This window comes from Dasypus novemcinctus, chromosome 22, assembly GCF_030445035.2.
Source record: "Dasypus novemcinctus isolate mDasNov1 chromosome 22, mDasNov1.1.hap2, whole genome shotgun sequence".
In the NCBI taxonomy this organism is placed as follows: Eukaryota; Metazoa; Chordata; class Mammalia; order Cingulata; family Dasypodidae; genus Dasypus; species Dasypus novemcinctus.
The window spans coordinates 26667374-26685776 of record NC_080694.1 but is presented as its reverse complement, the minus strand read 5'-3'; the positions used below and the strand labels follow the sequence as shown (position 1 = coordinate 26685776).

The 18403-nt window shown below is 44.2% G+C and overlaps 1 long non-coding RNA gene and 1 pseudogene across 1 annotated transcript; one reads left to right on the top strand and one right to left on the bottom strand.

Moving 5' to 3' along the window:
- Nucleotides 1-3990: 3990 nt before the first annotated feature.
- LOC131275217 (uncharacterized) lies at nt 3991-12632 on the bottom strand. Its single transcript, XR_009182625.2, has 2 exons — nt 12171-12632; nt 3991-4497 (listed from the first exon to the last, which is right to left on the bottom strand). It is a non-coding gene; the product is annotated as an uncharacterized lncRNA (long non-coding RNA).
- A 1915-nt stretch (nt 12633-14547) lies between these two features.
- Nucleotides 14548-18403, top strand: part of LOC131275306 (olfactory receptor 7C1-like) — a 46141-nt pseudogene continuing 42285 nt past the window's right edge.

Sequence of the window (18403 nt, the reverse complement as noted above, 5' to 3'; positions counted from 1 at the left end):
TAACTGCATATTTAATTTTAACAATTTGAATAGAGCTCTTTTAAGAATTTTCATTTGTTAATTTGATATTATTATCCTGATGTATGAAGATATACACTGAGCAAATGGGCAGACACAGAGGTAGACACAGAAACACAACTCATTGATGTTATAATTTGCATTATTTTATATACTGTTTAGTTTAATTTGGGGTCCAGAAATATATATTACTTATATAACTGCATATTTAACCTCAACAATTTGAGCAAATAGGCAGACATAAATAATTTGACACAAAAACATAACTTTAGTTACCTTAAACTTCTAATCTTTACAAAACAAGTGTGATTGCAAAACATTTCAAAGACTCCTGAAACTTTTCTTAATTTGCACTATGACTGCAGTTTTACATAAGAATTTTCTTTCTTATTTAATGGATTGTAATCAAAATGTTCTCAATGCTTTAGCACCATTTTTTGATTCAGAACTTTATATTTTACTTTGAATTTAGCAGAAATTTGGATAAGCAACAAGATTAATTTTATATATATTTACTGAGGCTATTTGAAGCCTCAGGGAGACAGACTGGTTTCTCTCATGAATTGCCACTCCTAGGAAAACTGACAGTCAGGACAGGAGACTTCTCCACCTCCCCCCTGCCTTTTTTTTTAATTTTGGAGATAATAAAACTCCAGTGGTCATTTAACCTTATGCCATTAGGCAGTAATTTATTCAATTTAGACTTGAATTCATGAGAGAAAGGGTTACTAATACCAGGATAGGAGACAGTGATGTCCCAGCTCTTCTCTGGCTTGTAGGGGCAGAAGCTATTATGAAATAACCATAGGCAAAGGCAAGGGGTGAGGTTAGGCTTGAAGTAACCATAAACAAAGGAAAGGTTAGTTTAGAATTTACACTTAAATAATACTTTCAGACTGAATTCACCCAGCTTTAATTTCAGTTATCCACAGCCAGTGATTGCTAAATTCTCTTAAATATGGTCCCTCCCATGTCCCCCCATGAGATTATCTCAATTTGGGGTTTATGGCAAAAAGAGCACAAAAGGAAGATTTTTCTTTCCTGAGGCTTTATCAGCTGTCTTTCTAACCAATAGGCCTTAAAAGCAATCAGCATTATGATCAGAGTCTACCTGATGAAAATCTGTGCATACAAGGGCCTGGCTGAGTGGGGTTCCCCCAACCCACCTGCCAGCAGTCACAGCATCACCTGGGAATTTGTTAGAAATGCAAATTCTCAGACCCAGATCCAGACCTGCTGAATCAGAAACTCCAGGGATGGGGCAGGCTGTTTTATTTAACAGTTGTCCAGGAGACTCTGATTCAAGGTCATTCTTGAGACCCTGTGGCTGAGAGTCCAGGCACTAGACCAGCCCCTGTATTTTACAAAAACAAAACTGAGTTGCAGAGAGGATAAGGGACTTCTCAAAATTTTCACAGTTGGCCACTGGCTAAGGCAAGAATGGAATGGAAAATTGCCTCTTCCCTGAATTCTAAGACAGAGTAAAACCTACCCAAAGCTTCAGGCAACTGAAAACAACTCTGTGAGCTAAAAATGCAAATCAGAAACCTTGGAGTTCACTTCTGTCAAGCCAATGAACAGTGACATCTATAGGTGAGTAAAAATGCACATACTCAAAGTTCTCCTAAACCCTTAAGCTTTGTAGGAAGTATTCTTTCATTAAAAGTGCTTTAGGGGAAGCAGATGTGGCTCAAGCAGTTGGGCACCACTTGGGAAGTCCTAGCTTTGGTTCCCAGTGTCTCTTTAAGAAAACTAACAAGACAGAGAGCTGATGCAAAGTGTTGGTGCAGCAAGCTGACACAACAAAATGACACAATGAGACAACACAATGAGGAAACACTACAAAAGATGCTGCAAGCAGGGAGCAGATGTAGCTCAAGTGGCTGAACACCTCCCACCCATATGAGAGATCCTGGGTTCTGTTCCAGATGCCTCCTAAAAAAAAAAAAACTAGACATAGAGAGCAGGCAGTGAGTACAAATAATGAGAGGGTGAGAAATATATAAATAAATAAAATAAATGAATGAATAAATAAATAATAAAATCTTTAGAAAACACACAAACACTTTAAGCCCACACCCTTTAAATTCCAGTATTTCAAAACATCTGTTTAGAAATTACTAGGCTTTGTCTTGAATCCTCTATATTATTCTTTTTCCAAACGCAATGTGCAATTCTTAAAGGCAGCAACCACTCCACTTCCCCTTGCTCTAGATATGTACAACAATAGAAAAATCATTTTCGAATAGTGGTGGAAATCTGATTAAGTAAAGCACATTATTTTAATCTTAGAATATGTTTCTGCTTGATATGGCTTTAATGGGCATACTTAACACATTTGAGTTGAAAATGTCTCATCTACAGAAATACATTTAATTTCCCTAGCCGTCTAACAAACATGAGAGCTTTTGAAATCTTGCCCATTTCAAACCCTGCTTATTAAAAGTAAGCACTAAAAGGTTAAAGGTCTATTTTAAACTAAATGAAAATAACTTAACTTTGAAATTAATTTATTGCTTTCACTTTCAGATGAAGGCATCTCCTACAGATGCATTGTTTTTCTTGGTAATCTAGACTGAAGAAAGAGTTATTTATAAAAATGTCTATAACCCAAAATTTACATATTTTTTATGTTATTACCAATATGATATAATGGACCCAAAGGCATTCTGAATAAAATATTGTTAATTGTTTGAAAAAAAATAAAAGGCACATATTGTGAAAAAAAGCTGGTTTCTAATTAATAAAGATATATTTAGAAGTCACTCAGCCTTGAAATTACCAGTAATTCAATGTCATGGGTCCTTTGAGAATGACCTGGTCTTCAAAACAATAAAACCAATGATTGAGGAATCAGGGTTGAAATCAACTAAATCACCTACCCATCCACTACTAAACTGGAGAATTTAATCACAAAAGATGAGGGATTATCTCTTCCAAGGGATCACTTCATTAAAAATATAGATGGTATCTTAACACTCAAACAATTTTTCAAATTCTATCCAAAGTAAACATTTCCACGTGAGGTTAAAAGCGACTGCTTAAAAAACACCCAAAGTTGATGATCATCATCACGATTGATGATCAGGCTGGTGTACCACAGGGCCACCTGTTTTATGACCAAATCTGGGAGCTCACCAAGCCCCCCACAGACTTAGTGATGGGGGCTGACTCATATTCCCCAAGACACATTCAAATCCTGGTCCCTGGTGCTGTGGGTGGGAGCTATTTGGAAGAATCTCAAAGATCCTATTAAGATAAAACCAAATTGAGCCAGGAGGGCCTTCATCCTACAGGACTGGAGACCCCACAAGGAGAGGATCTAGACAGATGAACTCCTGTGCAGAAGTGGAGACCACAGGATTCAGATGGCCATGTGATGAGCAGAGGCTGAGCCACCAGCAGGATGCCCCCCTGCAGGACTGTGTGGCTGCTAATCCCTTGATTTGGTGTCTAGCCTCCAAACCCTGAGACACTGAATTCCTGCTGCCTATGGTATATGTTACAGTTGACCAGCCACACTCAGACAGATGAGGTTAGCATCCCCCACTGTAAAGATGGGGGAATGTAGGCTCAAAGAGACCTCAGAGCTAGAAAAAGGAGGAGACAGAATTTTACCCAACCCTGGTGAATGCCAAGCCCCATGCTTTCTTCATGACCTCAGCTGCTTCTCACTTTCAGGGTGACAACAGAAAACACTGGACACCAGGGCCATCCATCCTGCCTAGGGATTTTTGTCCTCGAGTGAACAAAATTCCATTATTAGCAGTTCAGATCATTGGGGAGAAAGTGCACTGCAGTATATCTAGAGTTCAATTGTGCTAAAAATGTAACTTTCCTGATATTTCCTCTTGAAGAAAGTAAAATGCAAGCATTGTTTTAGGTACACTAGAGATAATGTCAGGTAGTAGTGGCTTCTGTGACTGTTAGGAAAATAACTGCACACCCCTCCCCAAATACAAATGCAGAGAATCCATGAACAAAAATCCCAGTCACTTAAGGTGGGGGGATATTTTTAATGTTGTGAAGGTGCTTGCAGTCAATGAGTCACCAGCATCACGTAATCTGAAAGTCTCATGTAAAAATCCACCTGCTGGATGTACCTACATCCTAAAGGTGTGTGCCAGACTCTTGACGAAGGCCCCTTAGGAAAGCTGCTTGTCTTTCATTGTCCCCACCATAAGGCCAGATGGGGGCATCCCTGCAGTTTCTAGAAGTCAATACAACCAGGATATAAGTCCGCAGGTTCCCCACTCCCTGTGAAAGGAGCCCCTGGGACTTTGGGGCCTGGGGCGAACCTCAGACTGGAGAAAAGTGTCCAGAGCCAGGAGCCTTGATGCTGGGGATGTCGTTCTTCCTGTAGAAGTCAGCCCTCACGTGGTTGCCACAGCTGTGGTCAGGGTTCAGTGGCTTGATGGGCTGGTGGATGTGCTTCCCATAGGTGGAAGACATCAGCACATCAATGGGCCATTCATGCTCCTGTGGGGGATCATCAAGATGCTCCCATTAGCAGGGGTCTGCCACTGTAGCTGCCTGAATCCCACCAAGGGGCAGAAGTTAGGAGCTTGGGTTCATAGAAGTCAAAATGAGATGTCATTGGTTAAGCAAGCATGAGAGCATAATTCTACCAAGTTCATTTCCTAATGTCACTTAAAAATCCATCACACTTTTGGAATGAATGAATTAGTTCTGTATGTTTATGATTTTTTTCATTACATGTACTAAAATTCAAATGTAACTGATTGGGATGCTTTTCATTTCAGGTGAAGAATCATATCTGGACATATTTAGTCTATCACAACTGACACAACTGTACTTATCCTCAGTCCTAGAATATCCTTTCTATATGGTAAAAACAAAAAGTGTATGGCATTATTTCACTGAGGGCAAACAGTTTTCTTGTGCCCCTTCTGAAAACTAAGTCACTTCTCTTTTGACCTGTCTGAATAACTTTATTAAAAGGGAAAACTTTCATTTACTTGGATCTAGGTGCAACAGCTAGCCTTTTCTTTGGTAAATTGACCCCATTTCTGTCTTGTCCTATAGGACCAGTTCCTGCTGTATGAGATTTCTAAATGGTTTTAAGTGTTGAAGTGTATGAGTCTTAGAATTCCTCGATTCACTTCAAGGGTTTTAAAGGGTTTAGCATGCACAATAGCCATTTGATTAAAAAGTCTGAATCTCTGAACTCTACAAATCCTAATTATTTCTGAGTGCATTTTTAAACCAAGCCAGAAATTTCACTCTTCTCTCGTAGACTTTGGTTTAGGTGGTGTCTGTGCTATAAAGATTCACTCTCATAAACTTCACAGCACACCTTTTTGTGTGATTGGAAATAGTCTCACCAGACTTCATCACCTTCTGCTTTGTCCTTCAAACTTGACTCAGGATCATATTCTTGGTATAAGGTAAAGAAATGGAAAGTCATTACTCTTTTCTTTTAAAAAATTTTTAACAATGCCAAGGCATATAAACACTAAAATTAGTTAACCCCAACCACCTCCCTTCCCTGAAATAGCAAATTTGACTCTGTGCTTTCTAAGCCTAACATACACAAATATATAAACCAATTTCCTTTCTCTTTATGTCCAGTATATCATACAAATTATCATTATGTCCAGTATATATAGAACTTCCTTAAGGCCAATGTATGTGGATCAAATACGTTCTTTCTCAAAGTGGTGCAGTATTTTATGGGACTTACTAGTTCCCCAGCTTATGGTCTTTCAGGTTCTTTCCACCTTTGGCCTCTATCCGCAGTGCTGTAATAAACACCCTTGCATGTCATTCTACTGGGGCCCATGCTCCTTTAAGCTGCAGACTAGAATGTTAAGAGTGGGATCACTGGTGTAATGTCAGTAGATAGTGACTCTGAATGGTAGATGTCACACCTCCCCAGCATTGAGTGAAGGTGGCTGTGTCACCCCCACCTCCAATGCACAGTTTTTTAGTCCTGTTAGCTTCTGCCACTCAGTTCAGTGGAAAAGGATGTCTTGTCATGTATTTAAATTGAATTTGAGTGAGGAATAATGAAGTTGAGCATTTTGTCAAATGTTTATTGGCCATTTGTATTTCCTAGGAATTGCCTTCCTGCTCCCTAATCATCTTTCTACTGCTTTGTGTTTTTAAGTTTTGTGTGACTGAATCTACCTGTCTTTTAATGGTTCCTGACTCACCCATCATGCATAAGATTATTTCACCAAATATGTGTTAGTGCAAATATTTACTAATTTTTCCCCATTGGATCTTTAATCCACCTGGGATTTATTATATAGGTATACCTCAGAGATTTGGCAGGTTCAGTTCCAGACCACCATAATAAAGTGAGTTACATGCATGTTTTGGTTTCCCAGTGCACATATACTATAGTCTTTTAAGCATGCAAAAGCATTATTTTTATTTGTGAATGTATATACGTCAATTAAAATGTGACACAGATGAAGCGAGCACACGTTGTTGGAAAACTGGAACTGATAGACTTGCTTGACACAGGATTGCCACAAACCCTCAGTTTATTTAAAAAAAACACACCACAATATCTGCAAAGTGCAATAAAGCAAAACACAGTAAAAGGAGATATGCCCATAGTCTGATGTTTGGTAGGAGTTTAACTCTTCTTTACTAGATAGATAAGCAATTTTCCATCACTATTTGTTCCATTGCAATCCTTTATTTATTGAATTGAGATGTCAGTTTTATCATTTCTTCTTGGATTAAAAATTTTAGCTGAGTGTCCTTCAGGTCCTTAAAGCAATTCTGAGTGTTTCAGAGATGTTTCTTGAATTTGACAGCATTGTCATGATGTTTATTGTTCTTTTTTACAGTGACTACTTTTAAAACACATTTTAAAGATATTTTGAGCTATTAGACTTTAACTATAACAAGAATATTTTTCATTGCTGTGTTAAGAATGATATCAGTCCTAAGTCCTAGAAAAATATCATTTTTTAAAGGAATTTTGTATCAAACTTTTATACATAGGTAACTCACTACCTTCATTTTATTCTCTGGTTTTGTAGCTTATTTTTCTCTCTCATGTTTGAATATATGATTTTTAGGAGCCCAAACTCCTTCCTAAATATCAAATGAAATCATTTTTTACTCCATACCATTCCCTGGAGACTCCCGTGGATTTTCACTTTCATAAATCTGTGGTAATGTAATTGATCGACCTTTTAGGAGCAAGATGCTACTTTGCTTCCAAAATGTTAATACCCTATTGGTATATAATAGGTAAGTACCAGGGGATTTATTTACAGAACCTTAGTGGTTGTTATCTCTTTGGGAGACAGGTGGAGCTTAGTAACCACAGAATGCAAAATGGAATCTTCCCTGCCCTGCATGAGGCTCTAGAGTGTAGATGGTAGAATAGAATATACAGCCGTATTTGAATCCAGCTTGTCACAGATTAGCAGAGTGTCTTTGCACAGTGTATTTACCCTTTTTAACCTTTTTCTGTTTGCTTCCTCATCTGTAAAATGTAAGTAAGAAGAATACTGACCTCAAACACCTATGGTAAGAAGGAATAAATGAGGGAATAACACAGTAAGTGCTCATGTCTGTTTAGCTGCTCTTATAGTCTAGGCCTGCATTGTCCAGTATAGTAGCCACTAGTGCAGATGGCTACTTAAATTTAAATTAAACATAAGTAAAGTTTATAATTCATTTCCCTAATCATATATCACATTTCAAGTGCTCCAAAGCCTCTCATAGCTGGTGGGTACCACATTAGCACAGATATAAGCACACAAATCCTTCCAGAAATAGCTGCTGGACTATGCTGACTTAGAGTCCACATCCTTCCTTTCATCAATTAAAAAGTCATCTCAAAGAGAACCATCTTTGATAGGCTTCAAATGGTCACATGTACCACCTCTCCTGCTCTCATGGCCCTTTATACAGAAGGAATGGCATACACCAGAGGGCTGGGAAGGGAATTCTAGCCATGCCCCTTGGCCACATGTTGTAGTCATGGGGTGCCACGGATATGGGGTGCATTAGCTCTTAGGAGGCACTGGAAGAGATGGATGTGTTGAGCTGCTTAGTTGCCTAATTTTTCTGAACTTAGAACATTTTCTTCACTGTCTGAATTGAAAGTGTGCTGCCATTTGTAAGGAGAAGGAGAGAGTGTGTGGTTCCTACTGCTCCCCTGTTAATTTGAGGTCCTACTCCTTGCTTTAGCCCAGGAAGCCTCCCTAATTTCAGGCTGACAGGCTTGTTCCTGAAGCTGAGTGAGTGAACATCCTCACCCTCATTTGGTTGTGTTCATTACTTTGCAGCCTTCTGTCCTATTGACAAATACAGTTTGGAAGAAATAAAAATATTACAAAGAAGTAAAGGAAGATAGTGTTTGTGAGGGTATCACATGAAGATTTTTTTCTTATCTCATCAAATATTGAAATTAAATTAGATAAAGAAGGATTTGTATTACCTTTTACAGTTGATGAAGATGTACACAAATGATAAAGAAATTGTTGTAGTTTTACGTTAAAAGGCCTGTTGAGGTGACTAGGAAAGGATCATTTTCATAAAAAGGTGAGAAAAATAGATGATTCCAGAAATTAACAGTACATTTCCGGATATGTTTTTTGGAAATTCCTTGTAAGATTTTATTAACAGCATCATTAATTAAGCCAAGTACTTTTTCAGTAGACTAAAAAGTAACACATTCATGATTGATGTGAGAATATTGGCCATTAGGAAAAGCCAAATCTTGAGTATACTTTGGCCAAAAAAATAATAAGAATATTTTGGATTGTTATAAAAAGTAAGTTTATTTCTCTTTGATTTTTTTTCAGAGTAGCACTATGCATTAATGGCCCCAAAAGAGTTGGTTTTAACAGCAAAAATTTACTAGGAAAAGAGGCTATTAAACAATGGCAACTCCATTTACTTAGTTATCAAGTTGTCCAGGTATGGTTCCATTCCCTCCACCCCCCAAAGTAATCCCTAATTCATACTTGCTTTTTCCAGGGTCCTAAGTAGTCTGCTAGCCCAGTGGACTTAGAATCTTATATCTCTAATTGAAGTACCCACTTTGTTCATTAGGCTTTTCAGTGTACTTGATATTTTTTATAAATCTTTGACTTATATTTTGAAATACAGAATTTCCTTTTTTTTTAAGATTTATCTATTTTATTTATTTCTCTTCCCTTCCCACCCCCGACCCCAGTTGTCTGTTCTCTGTGTCTATTTGCTGCCTCTTCTTTGTCCACTTCTGTTGTCAGCAGCACAGGAATCTGTGTTTCTTTTTGTTGCTTCATCTTGTGTGTCAGCTCTCTGTGTGTGCAGCGCCATTCCTGGGCAGGCTGCACTTTCTTTTGCACTGGGCGGCTCTCCTTATGGAGCACACTCCTTTCATGTGGGGCTCTCCTATGTGGGGAACAGCCCTGCGTGACAGGGCACTCCTTCTGTGCATCAGCACCGCAAATGGGCCAGATCCACATGGGTCAAGGAGGCCGGAGGGTTCGAATTGCACACCTCCCATGTGGTAGACGGACACCCTAACCACTGGACCAAGTCCGCTTCCCTTGAAATACAGAAATTTCTGACCTTTAGTTTTCCAAAAGCAGAATATGCCTATATTCTTCATTATTTATGCTCAACTCTGATTTATAGTTATTAAATTATTGGAATATCTGTTTTAAGTTCCTCCTGATGTAAGTGTAAGAATAGACAAGATGACTCCCTAAAACCATTATCTTCATCACTCCCTAATACCTAAGACCTTATTGTTTCCTTTGTAAGTTACTTAATAAGGCATTATGATGATGAGTGACTAGAATGTAGATGAGTTTCCCAAGTTCTGTAAGCTTTGGTGCTAGTCTGCTCCCTGGTTTCCTCTCTGGCTTACTCTTGTCCAGTTCATATTGCACACCCCAGACTAATCTTCTGAAAACCCTCAGCATGCCAGCCTGTGATCAGAAACCTTATTTCTTTCCTACTTACAGGATACTGTAGAACCTCCTCTGCTCTGACATTTGGGACCCCTGCAGGCTGCACCTTGTTACCTGGCTCCAAGCTGGTGGTCTCTTCCCTCCCACCTAACCCACTCCATTATCTCTTGCCTTGTTCCCTTTGCCCAGGTGTCTCTTCTCCCTCCAGACAGCATCTCCCTGTGACTAAATTCTGTCTATTCAGCAGCACCCCACCCAGGTCTCTTCTTTCTCCACCACCTAAAACCCTGACCCCCTCTGAGGGCTGGAACACTGATTTTCTTCACACACTCTGCTCTGGCTTGTTGTGTACTTCTAGTATTGATTGTGTCTTTGAGGAAAGGAATCATGTTTGATAATTCTTTAAATATCCCTCTTATTTAACCAACAAATATTTATTGAGCTCTTATTATGTGCTTGGCATTGTTCTGGGCTCTGGGAGCACCTGAGTAAGATAGCTGTGACTTTGCCCTCAAGGAGCTTCGATTCTTATGTGTGTGCGACTGCTGAGAGCCTCGGTGTTGCTTTAAGACCTTCAGCTGCTGGGGTGATGGGACTCCCCTCCTTGCTGAAGGCAGTCACCCTTGTTTGTGGATGTAATCAGCCATAGCTGCAACCAACTGCCTAATGGTCTAAAGCTACCTACAGAATGCCCTCACACTGGCAGGCCAGGGCTTGCATCATTCAATGACTCAGCACCAACTGGACGGTAATTAACCATCACATGACCCTATCATGCTGTAACTTTTTAGATCTCTTTATCTTTACTTTTTAAGGTTTTTTAATCTTTAGCATAGGTTATTGAAACTCTATGAGTTCTAGAGCTCCAAGTTCACTTTTAAATTTTATGCATCTTTGCAGAGAAGGAATGAGATAAATAGAAGCAAATGAAAGATTGACCAGGAGAGAGCTGCAATCGACTCGGATGTGTTCATATACCCAAGTGAATTCCCGCTCACCTGGGGGCCAGGCCAAAAGGATTCTCACATCTCTTGGAAACCTGTGAAGTGGTCTCACAATTCTTAGAGCGGTTCATGACTTTGGGCCTGAGCCCCATTCTGGATCATACTATGTCACAGAAACCCTTCCACAGTCCCTCTTCACTACTGAGACCAAGCCCAGTGTCACTTCTGCCTTCTGTGAGCTCTCTTGCCCCTCCCTGCCCCACCCTATACCCCCCACCCCCCTCACCCCAGTCCTCTCCCCATAACAACAACCTCCTCCATCATTATGAGACATTCACTGCATTTGGTGAATACATCTCTGTGCACCGCTGCACCTCACGGCCAATGGTCCACACCATAGCCCACACTCTCCTACAGTCCACCCAGTGGGTCATGGGAGGACATACAATATCCAGTAACTGTCCCTGCAGCAACACCCAGGACAACTCCAAGTCTCAAAAATGCCCCCACATTTACATCTGTTCCTCCCACTCCCACCCCCAGCAGCCACCATGGCCACTTTCTCCACACCAATGCCACATTTTCTTTGATTACTAATCACAATAGTTCATGAATAGTGTATCAGTAAGTCCAGTCCAATCCATACTCTATTCCTCCATCCTGTGGGCCTTAGAATGGTTGTGTCCCTGTGTAAGGAGGTGTAGGAGGAGCACAGACTGGCTTGTGGGGTCATACTTCTAGGAATGCCATAATTCTAGGGTTCCCTACTGCTAGGTGTGTGCTGTACTTCTAGGGGTGTCATACTTCTAGGGTGCTCTACTTCTAGGGGTGCCACTGTAAACGTGTGGTTATTGTTTTTGTTAATTAACATCAAGGACATGGTACTGAAAAATCTCTAAAACCTCTGCCTGAATCAAGGACCTGCAGGCAAGAAGCCCCCTGAGAGGGGTGCTCATTGGTCCCGGCCTGAGAGCAACCCCTCCCCTGCCTGCCTGTCCACCTGCACTCCCTGCTGCCTTCCCCTTCTGAAAGTTGCACCACCCTTGTCCTCCCTTTCTGCTGCCTGCACATCAATGGGCTCGGCCTCAGGGTCACCACAGATGCTCTTCCCTCTGCCTGGAATGACCAACTGTTCCCCAGATTTCACCAGTCTGGCTCCTCATTATCATTTATGTTTCAAGCCAGCCTTCCTAGAACCGCCCTGGTTAAAGTATTCCCAAGGCCAGTTTTGTTCCCCTTTTCCTTTTTACTGATACACACACACACATCCCAGGCTTTAGAATTAAGTGGATTTTCGACAAAAGGAACGCACCTCTTGAACCAGCATTTGACTCAAGAAACAGCAGAGCGCTGCGGAACAGCTCAGTTTTCCCAGATACCACTTGGCTGGATTCGATTCGTGCCGCTGCACACCCGCACCTGCCAGTACCCTGAGCGGTGGCCCCTCGTGGTGACCGAGGCGCTGAAAATCGACTCGTTGCACGATGACCCGATGCTGCTGAGGATACACTGAGTTAATTTACGATGGCAACGTATTCCACCCGAGTCAGTCTTCCACTACTGTTCCGCGGCTCCTGGAGGGTTTCAGATGCTGCGCTGGGGTGGCCTGCACTTCTCTCAGACAGCCGGCTTGGATCCCTCCGCGAGCACAAGGGCAAGGGCAAGGGCAAGCAGGCGGAGGCCCCCAGTCCAGCGGACGCGGCTCCTCGCGTCCCAAGTGGGCGCTCCAGGGACCCGCAAGGAGACGGGAGGGCACGGTCCCATCCCCAGCCCGGCTGCGCCCTCCGCCCTGCGCCCCTGGCCCTGCGCCCCTGGCCCTGCGCCCCAGCCCTGTGCCCCCCGCCCAGCTTTGTGACGCGAGGCTGCGGTTTCCCGGCAACTGCCTAACGCGGGCGCCGGGCAGCCAGGCAGGCGGACTCGGGCGGGTTCCCCGGCCGGGTGGGACCGACATGACCTCGGCGGAGAAGGTGGACGCGGGCGGCCTGGGGGACGAGGAGATGGCCTCCGCCACGCTGCGGTGCAAGCCCCGGCCGCCGCCCATCTCGGCGCTGTCCGCCTTCAGCTACGTCCCGCCGCGGCGCCTGGACCCCAAGGAGCGCAGTTACTTCTCCCGCCAGGCCCGGGTGAGGCGGGACGGACGGCACCGCGCGGCGGGGGTGAGGCGGGGCTAGGGGCAGGGGTCCCCTGCCAGGGAGGGGCTGGGGCGGGGCTGTGCCACCCGGAGCGGGGGCTGGAGACCCAGCGGCACCGCGCGGAAGGGGTCTGGGAACCAAGCAGGGCGTGGGGGCGGGCCCGGGTGGGGGATGCTTCTGTGGGGGTGGGAGCAGGACATCATAGTGGGAAAGGGCTACCGCTACCGGGAAGGTCGAGTGGGGGGGGGGGGAGCGGGGGGAGAGGGAGTGCTCACCAGGGAGGAAGACTCCAGGGAGCGCACAGCAGCGCACGGGGCTGGAGGGGGCAGAGGGCAGAGGCTGCTCTCCTGGTTCTGTGGGACGGTCACCTGGACCCCGAAAGAGCAGAGCTTCTAGTACTGAGAGACACAGAAGCACCCGTCCCCGCTGGAACTGGAGGGGCCTCGCGGCCGCGGACAATCTAGAAAGGGTGCCCCGAGGCTATCCAGTGTGCAGGGTGCAGCCCCCTAGCAGTATGTGAGGTGGTTCCCGGGGCCGTGAATAAGCAGACAGGTGGACGGTCCTGGGCCCCGGGAACCTTCAGGCCGCCTTCCTTCTCACCAGGGAGAACCAGGAATAGGTCTGCATCGTCTGGGCCGGCCCCTCTGGGAAGATGTGCTTGGTGGGAAGAGCGCGAGGGTCTGAGCAGCTGAAGCCCCCAAGAGAGGGCGGAAGGAAGGAAGAGAAGGGTGTTCAGAGTTGTCCAGGTCACACATTCCTTTCTTTTCAACATGGTTTCTGTCCGTCCCCAGGGCGTTCCTCAGGGTATCTGATTAGATTAAAGCCTTGGTTGGGGACCCTCAGCCTGGTGGACAGCTGGGCACCTGGGCTATCCCTCAGCCCTCTTGGAGGGATGATAGTGCCAGAAGAGGGACACCTCACTTTTCTCAGGCTGCTGTCACAAGTGCCATGAACTGGGTGGCTAAAAACACCAGGAACCGCTCTCTCAGCCCTGCAGGCTGAAGCCGCAAATGCGTGGGCCCTGCTGGTGGGTCAGTCCTGGCCGCTGGGGCGCCTGTCCCTTGGCCAGCAAGCCTTGGGTTTTCCGTGTCTCCTCAGGCACCCTATGGCCTGCTCTGTCTCTCTTCCCATGGCACCCCCCTCTTCTGTCTGTGCCCACACCCCCCTTTCTAAAGACACAAGCCATCCTGGACGAAGGGTCCACCCACTGCAGTCAGCCTCATTCAATTTAAATGATTCTGCTTGCAATAACGCTTTTGCAAAAAGTTCGTGTTCCCAGGTACCCAGGAATAGGACTTCAAGGTATCTTTTTGGGGTACACAGCTCAACCCATAACGTGGAACACAGATTCCCTTGGAAAGGAAGTTAATGATGTATAAAATAATCCCACAAAATGCCTCCTTCCTCTTTTCCTAGCCACCCACAATTAGTGGTGCCCAGGTAAGTCCCCAGTTCTGGTCAACTCTCACTGGAGTACTAGTGGGAGGCCTCTTGAGTCTCATGAGTTTCACTTCACACACAGAAGCGTAGTTTCCAGTTGAAGCAACCATGGCCCTCAGCCTGCCCCCCGGGATGTCTCTTGAATCTGAGGTACCCCTCTGCCTGGCTTCTAGTGTGTGGAAGGACTGGATGGAGGAAGGGGACTTCCGGGGCCATCTGACAAGGTACCTGTCTCTGCTGGCCATTAAAACAGGAGGGAGGTGGAACGGAAGGGATCCCGACCTTCTCCCAACACACACCTCATCTGTTTTCTTCCTGTGAGCAATAGCTTTTGAACAAATGGAAATAGTTTCACTTATTAAGTGGAGTTTACATTTTGAGTCTACGGTACCTATGATACTGCCAGTGACTTGATGGCCATCTTGAGATAATAGTAAAAAAGCCAGGACTCTTTGTGTGTGAAGTTGTTCAATGCTTCTTTATTGAGAGAATATAAAATTCATCTGGATTTTCAGAATAACAAAGAGAGTTCATGCTACACCATTTTGTTTGTACCTTTGAGGAGTCCCTTTCCACAGCACCCTAAGGTGGACTGTAGACTGCTTCTCGATGGGGTGCCACTGATGGAAGGTACCACTGAGGACTGCACAGTGGGGCTTGTGGCTTCTGAAGCCCAAATGGGGTGGAAAAGCAGAGCAGAACCCCTGCACCCTGTGGGCCATGCCCAAGAGGGAGAAGGGCAGAGTGAGCCTGAAGACTCAGTGTCTCCTTCCTGAATTTGGCAGTCTGATAAGTGGCCCCACCTTCCAGGGCTGACTGAACAAGGGCCGGAGAGGGGACCCGAGGTAGGAAGTGACCTGGGCTCTGCCCCTTGGAGGGAAATCAGGAATGAGACATAAGCATGCCTTTCTATATGACAGGGTTGGCAAACTAAGACCTGGCCCCTGTCTGTTTTGACAAAGTTTTATTAGAACACAGCCACACCCATTCATTTCTCTATTGTCTCTGTCTACGATGTTGGGGTTGAGTGATAGGGACAGAGCCCTCAGGGCCAGGAGAGTTCCCACCTGGCCCTCCACAGACAAAGTCGCTGACTCCTGCTCGAATGCTTTACTGCCCCCTAGAATATGGGAATTGTCTTTAGAATACTTTCATTCAAATGGGATTTTGTATTTAAAGCATTTCAGGGCAGTTTTGATTAGCTGAGGTTACAGGCAAATTCAAGTCCTGGAGCTTTGTACATGCCAAAAGGAAATGATGCAACCAAAATAAATATGAATTAAAATCTAAAGAAAAGAGCCTTAAAAGCAACAAGAACAGCAAAAGGCATTTCAAAGTCTATTTGAACCAATGTTCACACCATAATATTGGGATTATGGTATATGATCAGCTCCAGGGCTCCAGGAGCAGTTCCTCTGACCTTGGGATCATTGGTCATAAAGAGGGTTAATTCTGTACTACAGGTTTGCTGAAGGACCAAACTGCCCCAAAATTCACTGCAAGTTATTTCAGGCCCTACCAAAGCTGATCAAATTACTTCCTAAGTCAATTTCCTTGGAGCACAGTTAACAGTAGTCAGTGTGTTGGTTAGCAGCCCTGGGTGAGGAGCCCCAAGTGGAAGTATCAGCTCTATGGTGACTAGCGGTGGAGCCTTCACAAGTCACAGCCTCTCTGTCTCACTTTGCCATTCTAGGACAGATCAAACAGAACTGACCGCATGGACCACTTATGAGAATGAATGTAATTATTGTGCATACAGTGGCTCACAGTAAGCCCTGGGTCAGTGGAGCTCTAATTATTGTTTTGTTTTTATTTTTTTATTTTTAATTATCTTTTTTTAAAGTTAATAGATCACACAAAACATTACATTTAAAAACATAAGAGGTTCCCATATACCCCACTCCCCACCACCCACCCCAATCATTTTTTAGTTATATTTTTTGAACATACATAGATCACAAAAAATGTTACATTCAAAAAATATACGAGGTTCCCATATATCCTCACCCCCCTCACTCCACTCCTCCCACATCAACAACCTCTTTCATTAGTGTGGCACATTCATTGTGTTTGGTGAATACATTTTGGAGCACTGCTGCACCCCATAGACTAATTGGTTTTGGCTAGTGATGGTCAGTGCCCTTTGCTAAGGATTGCATCCACAGGGTCAAGCCTTTCCTTCCTGATCTGGTCATTGTCAGAGATGCACATGCTAGAACCTTCAACCTGGGGGCTTAAATGAGTGGTTCTGGGGAATTGTTAGACGAGCCCTGACAAACTGAGACAGTGGCTAAAAGTAAAGATAGACTTCCCATGCCAAGTGGTGTGTGTGTGTCTGTCTGTCTGTCTGTCTGTCTGTGTGTTTATGTGGCAGGTAGGCTCTTCTCAGTCCAGTCTCAGGAGCCCAGCTGGAGGGAGGGCCACCACTCAGGCTGTTGTCTTTTCAGTGTGAAGTCTCTGGAGCTGCTGGCCATGGGTGCTTACATGCTTCTGCCTGAAGAGTCGCACATGGCTCCTTGGTCACATGCAAGCACTTAACAGAGGAGCAGGGATGGTTACTTCTGTGGGTAGCCAGGAGTGGAGGAGAATTGACTATTGGTGCCCTCTACTACTCAGCTGATCCTGAAGAGCTCTCTGGGGTTGGGTCTCTGGCTCCACTTTCCACTGCTGGGAAACCCTTGCTTCTCCTACCAAGTGCCCTTTCTCAGCCAGCAGCTCTACCTGCAGGAGGAAGATCTCCTCTGCTGTCACCTCTCCTTCCTACCCCCAGCCCCACCGACCTCAGCAACCCTCCTTCTGTGTCACCCTCCACTTTGTTCACACCTCAGCTGTTTCCTGAGGGAAAACTGATGGTAGACAGCAAGGGCCAAACCAGTATCAGGAAACACTGAATTTCAACAATACTCAAAACACAAAAGGGCCAAATGAACATCCAGAGAGAAAGGTAAATGGGGTTTGTTTTGCTTTGTGTTTTAAAAGCAACACCCTGTGTGAAACAAGAAATCTCTTGAGAATGGTAATAATGAAATACCAATAAACCCAGAAGCTCCATTGTGTGGTAGCATCTAAATCTGGATCAGTTTTATTAATGACATTCTGCTTCAATCCATAAAGTAGTGAAAGAAAAAAAAAGAAGAAAGAAGAAAAATTGATGAAACAAATCAAGGAAAAGCAGATTATTCAGTTTGATTAGTTGTTGGAAATGGATAGCCATGTTACTAACCTAGGTTGGCTGGTGATGAATAATTATTTTCTTTATTTTTCGGTGATTGAAAAATTCATTTTGTTCTGCAAAAGTTCTGAGTATATGAAATCCCCACAAAGAAAAGCTGTCTAAGATTCTGATAACATCCACCAACATTGCTAAGGAAGATTATTCTGAGCTATGATAGGCTTGGGAGGCAGGCATTGCTGCTTACTCATCCTTACTTTAAAGAGAGTTTTAGGACTGATTAGAAGGAGAAGAAATGGGCATTTTTCTGTCATGTTGCATATCAAACTCTATTATGTTGGTTTTCTCCAACTTAGGGAACAAAATAAAGTGCCATTTGCTCTCACATTCAGTGTAGGGTGATTGCATGTTCTGTTCTTGAGTTCATTCCTCCCCTTTAGGATCTTCCTCTCAGAATAAGATCCTTAGGGACTTACTCAGTTCACAAGGGTCAGAGGAAAGCACAAGTGGGCCTTTTCCATGAGGCTCTTCCCTTTCCCTGTTCCCCTGCTGTTAGCGCTGCCCTCTGCTGGCTGACCTGCTGCCCTATCCACTTTGGCACCAGGCTTTCAGGTGTGAGAGAGGAAGGTGCCTCCCACCTCTCCACCAGGTGTCTGGAGGCCTGGTCTATGTGTTGGACCCTGTGGCTCTTCTCCAGCCACACATGTGTTTCACTGGTGGGCTGGTCAGGAGGAACTTAAGCCACAGAATGACCAGAAGCCCAGCTTCCTTCAAAGTCCTTAATTTACTGGGCATATGGAG